Source organism: Taeniopygia guttata, chromosome 3 (genome assembly GCF_048771995.1).
Source record: "Taeniopygia guttata chromosome 3, bTaeGut7.mat, whole genome shotgun sequence".
Taxonomy (NCBI): Eukaryota; Metazoa; Chordata; class Aves; order Passeriformes; family Estrildidae; genus Taeniopygia; species Taeniopygia guttata.
Genome location: NC_133027.1, coordinates 53,786,505 through 53,800,832, shown reverse-complemented (window position 1 = coordinate 53,800,832; position 14,328 = coordinate 53,786,505). Strand labels below are relative to the sequence as shown.

The 14,328-nt window shown below is 39.4% G+C and overlaps 1 long non-coding RNA gene across 1 annotated transcript in view; it reads left to right on the top strand.

Annotated features, from left to right (window-relative positions):
• The first annotated feature begins 209 nt into the window (after nucleotides 1-209).
• Nucleotides 210-14,328, top strand: part of LOC115494324 (uncharacterized) — a 60,050-nt gene continuing 45,931 nt past the window's right edge. Inside the window, exon 1 of the long non-coding RNA XR_003959301.4 lies at nucleotides 210-629. This is a non-coding gene — a long non-coding RNA (uncharacterized lncRNA). The remainder of the gene's footprint in view (nucleotides 630-14,328) is intronic.

Below are 14,328 nucleotides of genomic sequence, written 5' to 3'. Positions count from 1 at the left end.
CTGGTTCTCTTGAGCTGTGAACAGGGAATAATTTTTCTTAACGTAGCAAAAGGGCTACCGTTAAATGGAGCTTGAAGGTAGTTACTGTATAACTTTTGTGGAAAGAAAGGGCAACAACTCTCCTCCAAACCCAGAGGAAACAAAAGTCTGGAGTAAGGCTCTGACATTTGGAAGAGTTAAAGCTCCAGTGAGAATGAGTGGTTTAACCAGAACTTCTATTCTACACCACTTTTCGCACTAGTTTCTCACATTTCCCTCCCCATCCTTCAGGATTATCTTCTGCAAAATCTGGTTCTTGCAGGCACAAGGAACCGCATGTGAGGATTTGAGGTCCATACTAAGCCAGGAAACAAGGAATGGGAGTGGGTGGATCCTTGTTAGCACAAAGGAATTGATCCCATGTGTGAAAGAAAAATACTCATCTGCAGTGTAGGCAATATCTGAGCAAACCCAAAATTCCTAGGCCTTTTCCCCAATATTGAAAGACCATGACATTCACAGACATAGTTTCTAAAATGCTAAAAATCTGTGATTGATTTTCATGGATCTCAAAATTGTCTATAGCTGCCAGAGGAATGGAATAATAGCACCCTCATAACTGAAAGGAATTGGATCTGCAGCAATACCAGGTATGATTGCTGTTTCTTGCCTTCTGTCTTTATTTAGATTTATGTACATGGGTAAGGATCTACCTGTGTTGCCTAGGGGATGTTGGTTTTTTAAAGGTACTATGATAAATATTTACAAGTGATACTGCAAATAAGCAATTTTAGAACTGCAAGCTGTCTTCATCTTCTAGCATTTTATCTGCATTCTTTTGGAAATGGGTCTTGTAATCTATCCTAAGGCTAGTGACTAAGACAATTATTTTTTAGAACAAATCTTCTTATGGCAAACATCTCAAAACTATATACTTGTCTATGTTTAAGATGAGCATCATACACATATAGACACTCATATACCAGCAGTTATAAGGCCACATTATAAGAAAATATTTCTCCTTTTCCTATTCTGGTGAGAACGCCTCTTTATATATGCTCCATTTCCCCTGACAACTACAGCAATTATGTGCAGAAGAGGCGCGTGTCCTGATATTTTAAAGCAATTCACAGAAGGAGTTATTGCTGAGTGTTTTCTTAGCAAAAGGCAAAGCAAGTAGCCTCTCATCTTGGCTCTTGGAATCTTCTGCTAAATTATATTTGCCATACAGGAAGGGTGTAGGAGGGAGGAAAAGAATTGAAAAACTCATGTCTTCTGTCAATTATCAAGTGTTTTAAATTTAGAGATTTTCCCATCAACTATAAACTAAATCCATTTGTTTTTTTGCCAGAGAAAATGGGTGAAGATGCCATTTCTAAAGTGTGTAAAGACTTTGTGGTTCATTTCACAATAATATTTGTTGAACTTTTGTGGCACGCTTTCAGAGGAAGCAAGACAGGGCTGTGTTAGTCATGATTCACTAAATAGTACATCCTAATCCTTCCTAGTTTTTGTTTATTCATGCCTTGCTATGGGATTTAGCTGTTAGCTCATGGAAAGAAAAGGAAAATCCCAGCAGATAGAGGAATGCAGCCTTCCAGTCCACAGTTTGGATATTTCTGTTAGGAAGACTTGCTTCAATTCTGACAGAAACCCAAATGCACAGGGAATGGGGAAAAGGAGCAGAAATAGGTTGTCTGTTTCTCATGTGAGAACTGGGTACACCAAGCTCCACACACAAGATGACCTGGAAATCAGACATACAGCTTGGTGAGGCAATGAAGGGCAAGCTGCACCTTTCTCCTGAGAACTCTTCACACCTCTGCCCACTGCTGCTGCCAAACAAAGCTGCAGTCAGGCAGACACCAATCAGCTTTTGGTACGTCAGGGCACCTCCAAGAAATGTCACCATGGGGAGAAGAGTGCAAGCTGTGCTAGAAGTGTCCCCATGAGCTCTACCTCCTGCCTCATAATGTTTTTTCAAAAGTCACTTTCATTCTCCATCCCTCCTGGCTGAGCTGACTAATAATGAAACTCCTCTTGGCTTTTTTTTCATCTGTTCTGAAAGAGAATCTGTTCATTGTGAGAGGTCCTTTTGTCAGAGGAGGGTGTCTCTCTTTGTTTTATATCCTCTTGACTCTTACTGGCCATAACCTTGGTGGAGCTGGAGGAGGGAGCTGAGTCACTGCTGTGGGTGATGAAGCCCTGTCCCACTGGTGGAGAGCAAGCATGGATAGGTGGCGAACAAGGGAGTGAGTGTGTTGAAATCCTGCCTCTGCTTTTCCTGTCCGGATGATCCTGCCAGTGACAGATCTAGTCTGAAATTCAGCTACTGCCAAGGAGGTCAAGGGCAGAGGGAGTGGAAAACCAAAGCCTGTGGTGCATAATGAAGTCCTTATGTGCTGAAAATTCATATTTGATATGCCAAAGATGGAGATGTTGACAGCCACAATCTGTGCTTTGCGGGAAAAGGTTTTGAAGAGAAAATACTCTGTCTTTGCAAAGGCTGGCAGAGAGCCAGCATGGGCCTGCAGAGCATTGGGTCTGTTCATTGATGACTCCTGTTAGAGAAGTAAGGAAGAAATAATTTGATTTAATTTTTTTTTTTTTGCCTAGTTTCTCAGTTGCTGATTGTGTAGAACAAGAGCCACAGCATCCAAGAAGGTTATATTTCTGTTCCTCAGTCTGTCATGGACTTGGTATGTGAATGCAAGTCTGCTCTGTTTGGGGCACCTTGGTTTCTTCATATCAAGTTTTCTTCTTCACAAGTCTTTGCAGCTCTTGGGAAACCAAGTATCAAATATTGTTATTAACTAAAATCATTTGATGGTATTTCTAGTCTTGGTCTATCAGCCCTCAAGAAAAGTCACGCTCCTTTATGGTGCAAATGCATTTTCCTTCACAAATTACTGTGAAAATGATGTAGTGACACTCCATAAACAGGATGAATGTGTATTCTGTGACCAATGTGTGAGAAAGAAAAGACTCCATCTGTTTCTTCCTGAACTGCTTTGAAGCAACTGGGATAATAGGAGTCTAAAGCATGGTAAATACATGAGTTCAGACCAGTACTTAAAAACCTCTTAAAAAGGTATTTAAGACCCATTAATATGGAGGCATGTATTCTTGATCGTAACACTTTTAACATTCCTTTTGAATTGCAATAGGAACCTTTTGCTCAGCTGCTCCAGTATATTGTCTATCCACTTCATATACCTTTCATCAGTAGTCATTGCTAAGGTTATCTCACCACATTATTTCTTTTCATTTATTCTTGTAATATTGGACTCAGATTTTCAGGACCCAATTTGTGAGAAAAGGTGAGACAATCTGTCCCTAACTGGCATGATGTTCAGTAGCTATTCTGCTGCCCCAAACTGACATACAATAGTTTTGACCCAGAACTGGACTACCAGAAATCAATCCCTGAGATCCCAAAACCATGTTGAGCATTCATTCTGTATAAAGAGTGGTCCATCATATCCATATAATTTTATCCCTCTGGTTCACCATATTACCACAGGTTGACAATCACCCACATTTCCCACTTCTGTGCGTGCTAAGTGATAGAGGAGACACCGACATCTGGCAACTGTAGGTTTTACTGATACAGGAATTCTCCTCAGTGTTTCTATGGTGGGTTGGCCATGACCCATATAGCCAGCTACCACATCCACTAGTATCTTGGCTGTGTCATCATGGAAATACATAGACAGACAGACAGATAGGTTAAAATATATAGCTACAGCTTTGTCTCTTGTGAAAGGAGCTGTACCTGTCTGAGCTAAAGGGATGCGCCCTTGGTCATATTCAGGTATATATTCCAAATGCAGTTCTTCCCTATTGCCTTTTTAAATTTCTCAAAACAGTGTACTGAATTAGTAGTTAAAAATGGAGACCCCAAAGCATAATCTCCCATCTATGGTGGCACTTACATTGTGCATGGTTCTGCCAATGATTCCTCAGATCCCCCGCTTTTGTCTAGGCTTTTTTTTGGTTTGTTTTTTAATTAGAATGCCATGTCACAATCTTTTTTTCAAATTAAATGGGATCCACCATGAGATACATAACTTTGTACACAGGAATTAGAACAGGATGCAATTATACTTTTACTAAAGTTAGATCTAATTTTAGGTTGTTTGAATTGCTGTGACAGTTTCTACAATAAATTGGAATTTGTATTTGACACTACCTTGATTTAATATAGCTTTCAATTCTATGTAATACTTTTAATTTAGGAGATGACAAATAAGCTGTGGAGAATATTTATTTTCAGCTCATTTTTGCAGTATTATTGCATTTGAGTCACAAGAACAGATTATTATATTACCAACAATATATTCTTAAAATATAGTTGATTAAATTCAGAATAAACACTAGATACAGAACTCTCTAGATTATTTTAAAAAGTGTATTTAATTTAAAAGAACTCTTCTCCTCTCAGCACTGCCACTTCATCTTTTATTCTTCAAAACATTGTCTTGCACAAATTATATGTCATGCAGTCTTCATCTTCACCATTTATGGCAAAACCCATCATAACCTCCAAACCTGTGATCCTGTCTATTAAACCCGTGAGGCTGAAGTCTATTGTAATTTCTGTTGTGAAGCCACTGATGGCCTGACAGGCAAAAGCTATGGCTCAATTCTAGTTCCATGGCATTTATTTCAACAGTTTTCCACCCAATTTTCTCCTGTGTACAAAGCAAATTACAGGCACTTATATAATAATATAGCATTTTAGAATGCAAGCAGCAGTTCCAGGGTATTCAGCGTTATCAGGGTCATGCTTCATTCAAGGTTGCAGAAAAATGTGCATAAAAACATTTGGATAAACATTCCCCATGGTCTGAGTCATTTCATACAAGAAAACAAAACCTGGAATGTTTTTGGATAGCTAAAATTTACACAGATTCACATGCAAGTTTGGAAATGTCTGGAATAGATAATAGCATGGCCTGCAGAGCTTAGGATGTTGCATTTATTTCTGTTTCTCTCTATTCAAAATTCAGCTGCTTTCATCCATGTCTTTTCAAAATTATCTCACAGTGATACCTTGTGCTGCTGCTGCCACTTTCTGTTCTTATGAGGAGTAATCAGTGGATTTATTTATATAAGGACTATGTTGTACTCCTGCAGATAATATGCAAATTTTCCCAGAATCTCAGAGTGTGTCAGGTTGGAAGGGACCCCAGTGTGTCATCTGGTCCAAGCTCCGGCTCAGTCAGGGTCATCCCAGAGCTCATAGCACAGGATTACATCCAGATGGTTTTTGCGTATCTCCTGTGAGGGAGAGAGCACAGGCAACCCATGGGCAACTTGTTCCAGTGCTCAGTCACTGCTCAGTGAAATTCTTCCTCATATTCAGGTGGAGCTTCATGTGCATGAGTTTCTGCCCATTGTCTCTTTCCTATTGCTTGGCACTACCAAGAAGAGCCTGGGTCCTATCTTCTTAACACCTCCCTTGAGATACTTGTAGTTGTTGATGGGGGTCTCCTTTCAGTCAGCTCTTTCTGAGCTTGAATAGGCCCAGATACCTCATCCTTTTCCCATAAGAGATGCTTCAGTCCCTTAATCACTTTCATAGCTCTCCCTGGACCTGCTGCAGGAGCTCTCTTGTGCTGAGGAGGCCAGAACTGCACACAGCACTCCAGATGTGGCCTCATCAAAGTTGAGCAGAGGGGGAGGATCATCTCCCTTGACCTGCTAGGAATGTTCTGCTTCATGCAACCCAGGATAGCATTGACCTTCTTGGCCACATGGCAACAGTGCTGGCTCATGAACAGCTTGTTGTCCACCAGGAACCTCAGGTCCTTCTCCACAGAGCTGTTTTCCAGCAGTTTGGTCCCCAGCCTGTACAGGTGTCTAGGGTTATTCCTTCCCTGGTGCAGGACCCTGCATTTACCTTTGCTGAATTTCAGACAGTTTTTCTCTGCCCATCTCTCCAGCCTGTAAGGATCCTTCAAATTTTAATTATGATCTACTGCAAAATATGTGACTAAAAAAAATAGTAACAAAGTTAAATAATTAATATTGTTTCATTAAAACAATATTAAAAAGCATATGTCATATTTCATGAGAATGTCATGGGGTAGCCAGTACTACCCACCTTGAGCTCAGCTGATGATCTTTCACCTACCAGTATCCCATCCTGCTGGGGACGTATGTCCATGGGCATTTGCAAATCTAGACCTGAATCAAGAAGTACAAATACAAGGGGAAAAGTTGTTATTTTGCTAACTGGGTCAGAATATCAGATTTATGTCTGCAGTTGAGACAGTAAGTTGTTGCTCAAAGTTTTCATTTTGGAAAATTGGCAATTGTATGCCAGATTGGAAAGAGGGACAGAAAGTGGCAATGTGAATACATCTCTATAATCTTTTCCTTAAGTGTTCCTATCATCCAGATGTTTCTGGTGACATCTGTCTCTGCTCAACAAACATATGTTGTTGCAGACCCATCACCTTATGCTGAGTAATTGAAAAAAACAACACATACTGAGCTCAGCAACACCCTGTTTACAGGAGAAAAGCTTTAATTTCAGCACTTTCAACTTAGAGTGCTATTTGGAAACATTTAGCTTATAAAAAGCCTCACAGTTCATGCTTTGAACTCATCATGACCTGAACATTTTGTTAACAAAGTACCCCGTTAATGTTTTGACCAAAAGAACTAATGTACTTGGGGATGGTGGTGTTGCCAAAGTGGTGCTTGCTCCTAAAAAGGGAAAGTTTTAATTCTATTTTCAAAGGCAATGTCTTACTCCTAACTATATATGGAAATGTCATCAATCAGTTCTGAAAACAGAGTGTGCACTGCAGTGCATTTTAACAGCTTGTGCTCCTGCCTGTGTTTGGCCTAACCAATCTCCCCACACTGGAGCTCACAGCAGAAGTCTTTTGCTGTGTCTCTTTTCCCTCTACTAGCTTGGGTACATGTGAATATAACTTTTGTTCTAATCACCAGCAATTAATAATAAAGGAACAAGCTAATCAAAAGAGGGGACAATAAAGAACATTGCCAATCCCAGATATATTTACAACAGAATTCCTTGACTAAGGTAGTTTTGCTGGTGTTTTTCTTTTTAAGATCTAAGCCATCTAAAGCCTTCACCTTCCATAGGTGCAACCTTCTGATATTGTCCTGGTTTTAATGCAATAAAAATAATGTCACTAAAAAATGGATTCTAAACATTTTAATCAGTTCCCTATTATTATCTACCAAAAGACTTCCACATCCAAAAAACAGTTTTTTGCTTAGAGGGATACATTATTTAAGCATTAGACCTACCAGGTATGGTAAAAGGTAGCCTTTTCTTAAGTAGTTAGTGAGGTCAGACACTTTGGTTTTCTAAACCAAATCCCAAGAAATCCCTGAGAGATAAATTCAGCATCAATGAAAGTAGTAATCACTTGGAAATACTATAACAGTAAAGAAAAACAATAATTAAGAGTTATTAAGAAGTGCTGTATTCAACAAATCAGAACTGAGTCTTAAAAACCCAGTGCACTGGGAAATACTGCATATGCACTTGTCATTTACAAGCTACTTAATTGTATTTCATCTCTTTTAACATCTTCCTAATTCTTGATCAAATCTGAAAAGTTATATATATTGTCCATATTTTAAAAGTCATATTAGCTCCTGTTTTGTTGGGTTTTTTTGTATGAAGATCATCAAACATTTTGGTTTGGTTTGGTTTTTTTTTTCATTGCCAGTCATCTAACTTACTATTGTCTCCATCATATGAAAATAACAAGCCCTTCTCAATACTTTCAGAATTGCATTTTAGGAACTCGAAACAGTCATAGTTGGTTTGGTTTATATGGAAAAGGGATTTCTACAACCCCCTGGTAGAAGAGCTCACATGGAAGAAAATATCAGTCAAGTAGACAGGATGCAGAGAAAAAGAGCAAAAGAGAATAATAAACGAGAGGCTTTGTAGCTTCTTAAAATACTTCCAAATGTAGGACAGCAGAGATTTTGTCAGAAATAGCAGTCAACATGATGTAAGTGTGTAGGATAAAATCTATTTTGTTGGTGAGGAAAAGAAGCCTTGTAACTTACTTAGCTGCAGGATATTGTTTCTGACACTTTGTCAGCATGTTGTTATTAATACAGAGGCTGAACATTATTTGTGTCAAAATTGTCACTCGGAGCCCTTGCTTCCCAGCTGACTTCAGCTTCTTAATCATAGGCAAACTCATGCAGCTATTTTTATTTTGAGATTCAAACTGTTTTTGAGGCCAGAATAGTAGCAGATAAACAGAAAAAACCAGAAAGCTTCCACAGAGCTCAAACTACTGAGCACAGATTTCTAAAATTAGCAAATTTTAGGTAGGAAGCCTGATGATCTCTCAGGGACAGTTCACCTTATTAGAAAATAGGATGCACAGTAAGAGGGACTTACTTGGTCTTTACCCATGTTTCCAACACCCTCTTTCTTGAAGAGAAGATGCTATATATTTCAGAAAGTTCAGCTAATTGTAATGCTTACACTAAATGCTGAATATCTTGAGTTACAGTAGGCAGTCATGAAGTTTTATAAGAACAATTGGATATGTTTAAATTTAAGCCAGTCCCTGTTAACCAGGGTTTGGAGTAAATCTCCTTCAGTGAGTGTATTTTCATGAACAATCTAGGTGATGGAAAACTGTTAAGTCCTTATTAAATCTGCAGACAATAGGAAGGGTGGAGCTTCCAATATGGTAAAAAGCCTGAAGTGATCCTGAAAACTGAAGTTGCATGAAAAAAAAACCCAAGATGGTATTCAAGAAGGAAGAACACAAAGTTCTGCATTTGGCCAGGAGGATTCAGCTTCTCAGATGCTCGATGGGGAGCAACTGGCTGGGTGGATAAGAACAGAAGAGGATCCTGGGATTATAAAGCACTGCTGGCTGAGTATAAATCAGCCACGTCATCCTGCTCTGGATAGGCCAAACACTAAGCTAGGACTTATAAACACAAGAAAAAACATGCAGCAGCTTCTGTTCTCCTCAGAAAATAACACCTGCTGTTCTGCTTTAGCCAGTTTTGGTGTATCCACTTCTCAACCTACTCTGGCTCTATTTTCTAGGATGATTTTTACTCTAGACTTTGGAATACCTTCTTTGGAAGACATTGGGCCAGCCAGTGCTGGTGAGGACATTCAGAATGAGCAGAGTTTCTGCCATTCCTCCATACTCTGCTGCTCTGCTGTGCGCAGTGCCCGAAGGACACTGAGCTGCTCATTTTGCGTAGCTTTTTTGGGGTTTTGCATTTTCAGCTGAGGAGTTAGGCCCAAGCCGCATATCAGACAGTAGTTCTGAAATGTTTCTGTTCCTAATTTCTGCAGAACCCTAGGCTCACCTCCAAGCCCTTCAGATAGGAAAATGTCATATCACATTTGTATTGTCTTTACCTCAGCAGTTCTGCAGCACCGCTAGGCCAAACATCCGTGGGACAGAAGGGGAGACAGAAGAAAGGATGAAAGGTCAGGTCTCCAAGTATTGTACATAACTCATTCAGGGGAATGAAGAACTTTTGCATTCATAATTTACTTGAGTTCAGGCCAGTCAGCAAACATCCTTATTCTGAAAAATATGTTGAACATCTATTGAAATCTCACATTTTCTGCTGCCAGCTATTTCTAATTTATTTCTGGTGAAAACAAAGACATTTACTTGATCTGACTTAACTTTTCTTTATTCTGTAAACAGTATGCCCTTCAGAAAATGGGAATAGTCACAAATGAATCATCATAGATTGCATGGGGAATGGCTTTGTGAGCAAAAGCAGCCACCGCTGAAGTCTAGTATTCCCAAAGACTTAAAACTTTGCTATTTCTACTGCAAGCTAGTCACAACACTGGTTTCAATTCCACCATCCAGACAACACACCACCTCCCTCAAGTGGTCAGCAATTTTAGGGTTGTTTTTTCTGCTTCAAGGGTTGTTTTTTGACACTGCCCAAAGAATGTGTTGAAGAACGCACTTTTTATAAACATTAATAGATCAAGTTTAAACCATTCTGAAAAAAAAAAAAAAGTATTTTGAATGGTATTGAATGGTATGAAGAGATAAAAATCTTGCGGAAACAAACACTTAGCTGGCATCACTTCGTCACTGTAGGCTTTTGATGAGAAGAAAACTGAAATAGCTGCTTTTTTGTGGATGGGCCCTAATAGCTTTCTGCCTGTGGTTACAGGCATTCAGTTACGGTCACTGCCACGGCAGGGATTGTATAAGCACATAAGCTAATCAAAACAGTGGCCCATTTGGAAAAGCAGCACTGTTAATTCTGATGGCTTGCTCAAATCCTCATTGGAATAATTACAGTTTTCTTCTTTTGTTCAAAATGCTCTCCATTTAGAAACAGTTCTTTTGTAATTTGCTGCCTAATATGTACTTGCAGAACAAACTGGAACAATGTCGGGGAAGAGCTCATGGGAACTCAAGCCAGAATTACATAAATTAAAAAATCAGCAATAATGATAGTAAGAATTTTAAAAGAGAGGAAACAGAGAGCTTCATACTACAGGAAGCAACCCAGGCATTGCTGCCAGGGTTCAGGATAAAGTTCTCTCATGGAACAATGTGCTTATAGAAATACCTTACAGAGAGATGTATACTCAACACATGAAGCAATGCCTTTGTATGCACACTGACAATATCCCCTTCGGCAATGGGTAAAGAAATTCCTGCCATGCAGCCAAGTCATGCTCATCTACACATCACTGGACACCTGTGAAATTCTGTGGGTATTATCCAAGGGGAAACATAATATTCACTCAGACTACTCCCCTGTCAGTGACCAAACACTGTGATATTCAGTGTTACCTCATATGAGCAAAGACTGATAGCAAACACAAAAGGAAAAGCAGTTCAGGTAGAATGGGGCAAGCAATGAAAAATTAAGAGCACCATAAAAAATATTCAAAGTTGTAGTCTCACCAAAAAAAATCTCAATAAATCTGTCCTACAAAAGCTTAAACAACACAGAGGTTTAGAGAGGAGGCAAAAAAAATCAGTGATGTCAAGTCACCAAGAAGTTAAAGTTGTTCATATAGGAAACACAGTCGTCATTTCAAGGTCTAAGTCAGTTTCCAGCAGAGGTCAAGAATAAAATTGTGAAGCATGAAACATATAACCAAATATATTATAAGCATTGCTCTTGCTAAAGGCAATGTTCTGTTCTAGGAAGTATTTTTTTTGTTTCTTTTCCTGGGTAAAACTGCAATCAGGTAGCTCCAACCACTTCTTTGAGCAAAAGCATGTTAATTAAAGCAACACTACCCAGCCTCCTTCTTGGCATTAATGAAGTGCCAGAGGAAGGAAGTCTTAAGCATTTATTTTCCTCTCAGAGCATCTAATATCCCACACTACAGCTGGTGGAAAAATAGTAGCACATTTCCTGACTAGGGAAAGAGAGAGAGAACATATGTATCACAAAAGCCTGATGTTTCTTCAGCGGTCTGTCTGAAAGCTGTTGAAAGGACAATGTCTTCCACATATCTGAAAGAAACATAAGTGTATGAAAAAAGGCTCTTCTTGCCTTACTATAGCACCAGAGTGGTTTAAGTTGGCTGTTCCAACTTAAAAATATGAAAAATAGGGCCAGATCACATTGTACAAAACATGCAGGAGTTGTGACAGAAGCAGGGCTAAAGACAGCAGCCCTTACCTGTAATACAGATATGAAGAGGAAGGAGATAACTGCAGATAACTTGCAAGGTCATCATTGCTAACTTTATGTGATTAATTGACGGCTACACCCCCCATCCAGTTGTCTGCTATTTTCCCTTATTCTATGGCTGCACCTTGAGCTGCCTTTCATTCACTCTGGTGTCTAAGAAGCCTTTAGAAAGAAAAGTGAATCTTTGGTACCAGATGCAAGCCAAACTAAACTGCCACCTTTATATATCCTTGAAGCCTAGAAATGCTTGAAATTCAAACTTATATTTAGATCCAGATCTGGCTGCTTGAGGTTGTCTTTACATCTTTTTGTTTAAAAAAATCACATTGTCTTATTCCCCCAACTTTTTTTGCTTCAACCCTTCATGGACAGATTGGCTTACCAGAGGCCCTGGTAACCTGCAGTCTACATCCCTCTCTCCCGCCTCTTCACTTCATAATCTTCCAGAGATGAAATTCAAGATTGCCCTCTAATTATAACAGGACAGCTTTTCAGACAGATGACTTTCCAAGTAACCTTCTCATTCCACTCATATTCAGGGAATGAAAAAGTATGCCAGAGCCTTATGTGATGACGGACGAGGGCCAACATTGCAATTTATGTTTGTGACCTGGCACACATATAGAAACAGAGAGTATGATTCAGTGGTTTCTGCAGCCTTAATCCCTACTAAAGAGTGGTTCTGCCAAGGTAAACGTGACATTTTAAATGAAACTGCTTTGCATACACAGCATGGAACCTGAGATCCCACTTTTGTACTGCGGTTTCCTTCTAAAATGTAGCTACTGCCTGACAGGGCAGAGTAAGTGTGCAGTCTGGGTTCCCCTGTGCCAAGAGTGTTTGGGCTGCTTCAGCAAAAGGCAGTGATGAGCAGACTGTGCAGAAGGAGAGGGACAGATGTTTTTTGAACATGTGCATTCCCAAGGCTAAGAAAAGGAGTAAAAATAAAGACAGGATCCCACTTTCCTTCCCCACCCAGGCAACTCCCAAGCAACAAAATCCAAATTAGGCCCCACATTTATAATAACAGCACATTTCCTGGTAAATCAATCATTAATCTACAAACCTAGGAAAGGCAATTCATCTCATCATTATACGCACAACTCAAACCAAGGTTTTAGCACTGGGACCAGTTTCCTCTTTCCTCTCGCCATTGCTTCCTTTGTGCTCTTTCTAAAAATAAAATATTGACCACTTAAAAAAAAGGAGGAAGAGAAGGAATAAAAGTCATTTAGTGCTCCTTATAGCACCAATCCAACCCAGCATAAAAAGCCAGTTTCTGCTTAATATATTATTAGCTAAAATCAATGAGTTTTATCCAAGAACTTAAAGGTAACTGCACAAAAGTCCGTTCTATGCAAGAGTCTCTCTGCATCAGTGTGGCAGAAATGGCACTGGTTTTCCTCAGGCAAAACCCCACCGAAATACGTCACATACAACAGGCTGAGCCGTACCACAAACTACATCTCATCTTTCACTTCCTTGCTATCCCAAAGACCCCGCTGTGAGAGATTTATTTAGACTAAGAGCAGATAATTTCACCCAAACATGCCATAGTCATGAAATGCCATCAGTCATCGTAATATCTGTCACTGGCCAGATCTGGAGTTCCATAGGTACAACCTGTATCCTGTATAAATTACACATCTTCAAATGCTGCATAAGCCTGGAAATAGAAGAGCATGGAGTCAAGAAACAGCTAGTATGGGTTTCCTCAGCACACTCATTTCTGCCTGGAGAGAACAAGGAACATTTAAGTATTCCCATGCCTCAATTCTCATCCACCCCCAGCCATTTTCCTTCACTCAGGAACAGTTTATATGTAAATGTGAAAATTTGATGCCCCAGTAAAGTAAGACAAGTAAGACAATGCTTTGGACTCATGAGACTGAGAATCCCAAGCCCTGTCAGAAAGAAAAGAAAGATTTCTCTTTATCTTTGAAAATGTGACTGTTCTACAGGAACCTATTGTTGGGACTCAGGTAAGTGGTTTGTCATTGAAACTAGTTTAGTACTTATGCTCTGCTATGGCCACAACAAAAACTAGTGAGTCTTTACATGCATCCTCAACACACACACACACACACACACACACACACACACACACACACACACACACACACACACATCCTCTCCCTTTCAGTTGTCCCTGCACAGAGTGCAACTGTGCCAAAAAGCTGTACACCTATACATTTCTAGCTGAACCTGCTTGTATTATAACCCTTTAGACCTGCTTATATTGTGTACTGCACTGGCATTATCTATGTAAACATTGTATTAGCAATAAATCTAATCATAATCGTCCACATAATCAGGGTCGTGTTTTTTGTGCCCAACTGAGAGTCTTCTCTTTACTGCTCTGCCACCTCTACTTAATATGTAGGTTTGGAAAAAAAAATGGAACTAATAATTTCTACATTTCTTTGTTTAAATATACCAGAGCAAGACTATTTCAATCATCTATTTTATGTAAGCCTACTAATGACAACAATCTAGGCTTTTCACCCCCTTAATGCTAACAGGAGAGAAGGGTTCAGAAATTCCTGTTTCTTTTGAAGAGGATGGGTGGAGAAATGACATTTAATGAAGAATTTAATGAAGAAAACATTTAATGAAGAAATAAAAACAGCAAACATTTGAAAAACATGATTTTTCATTCACATTTCTTATAAGTAT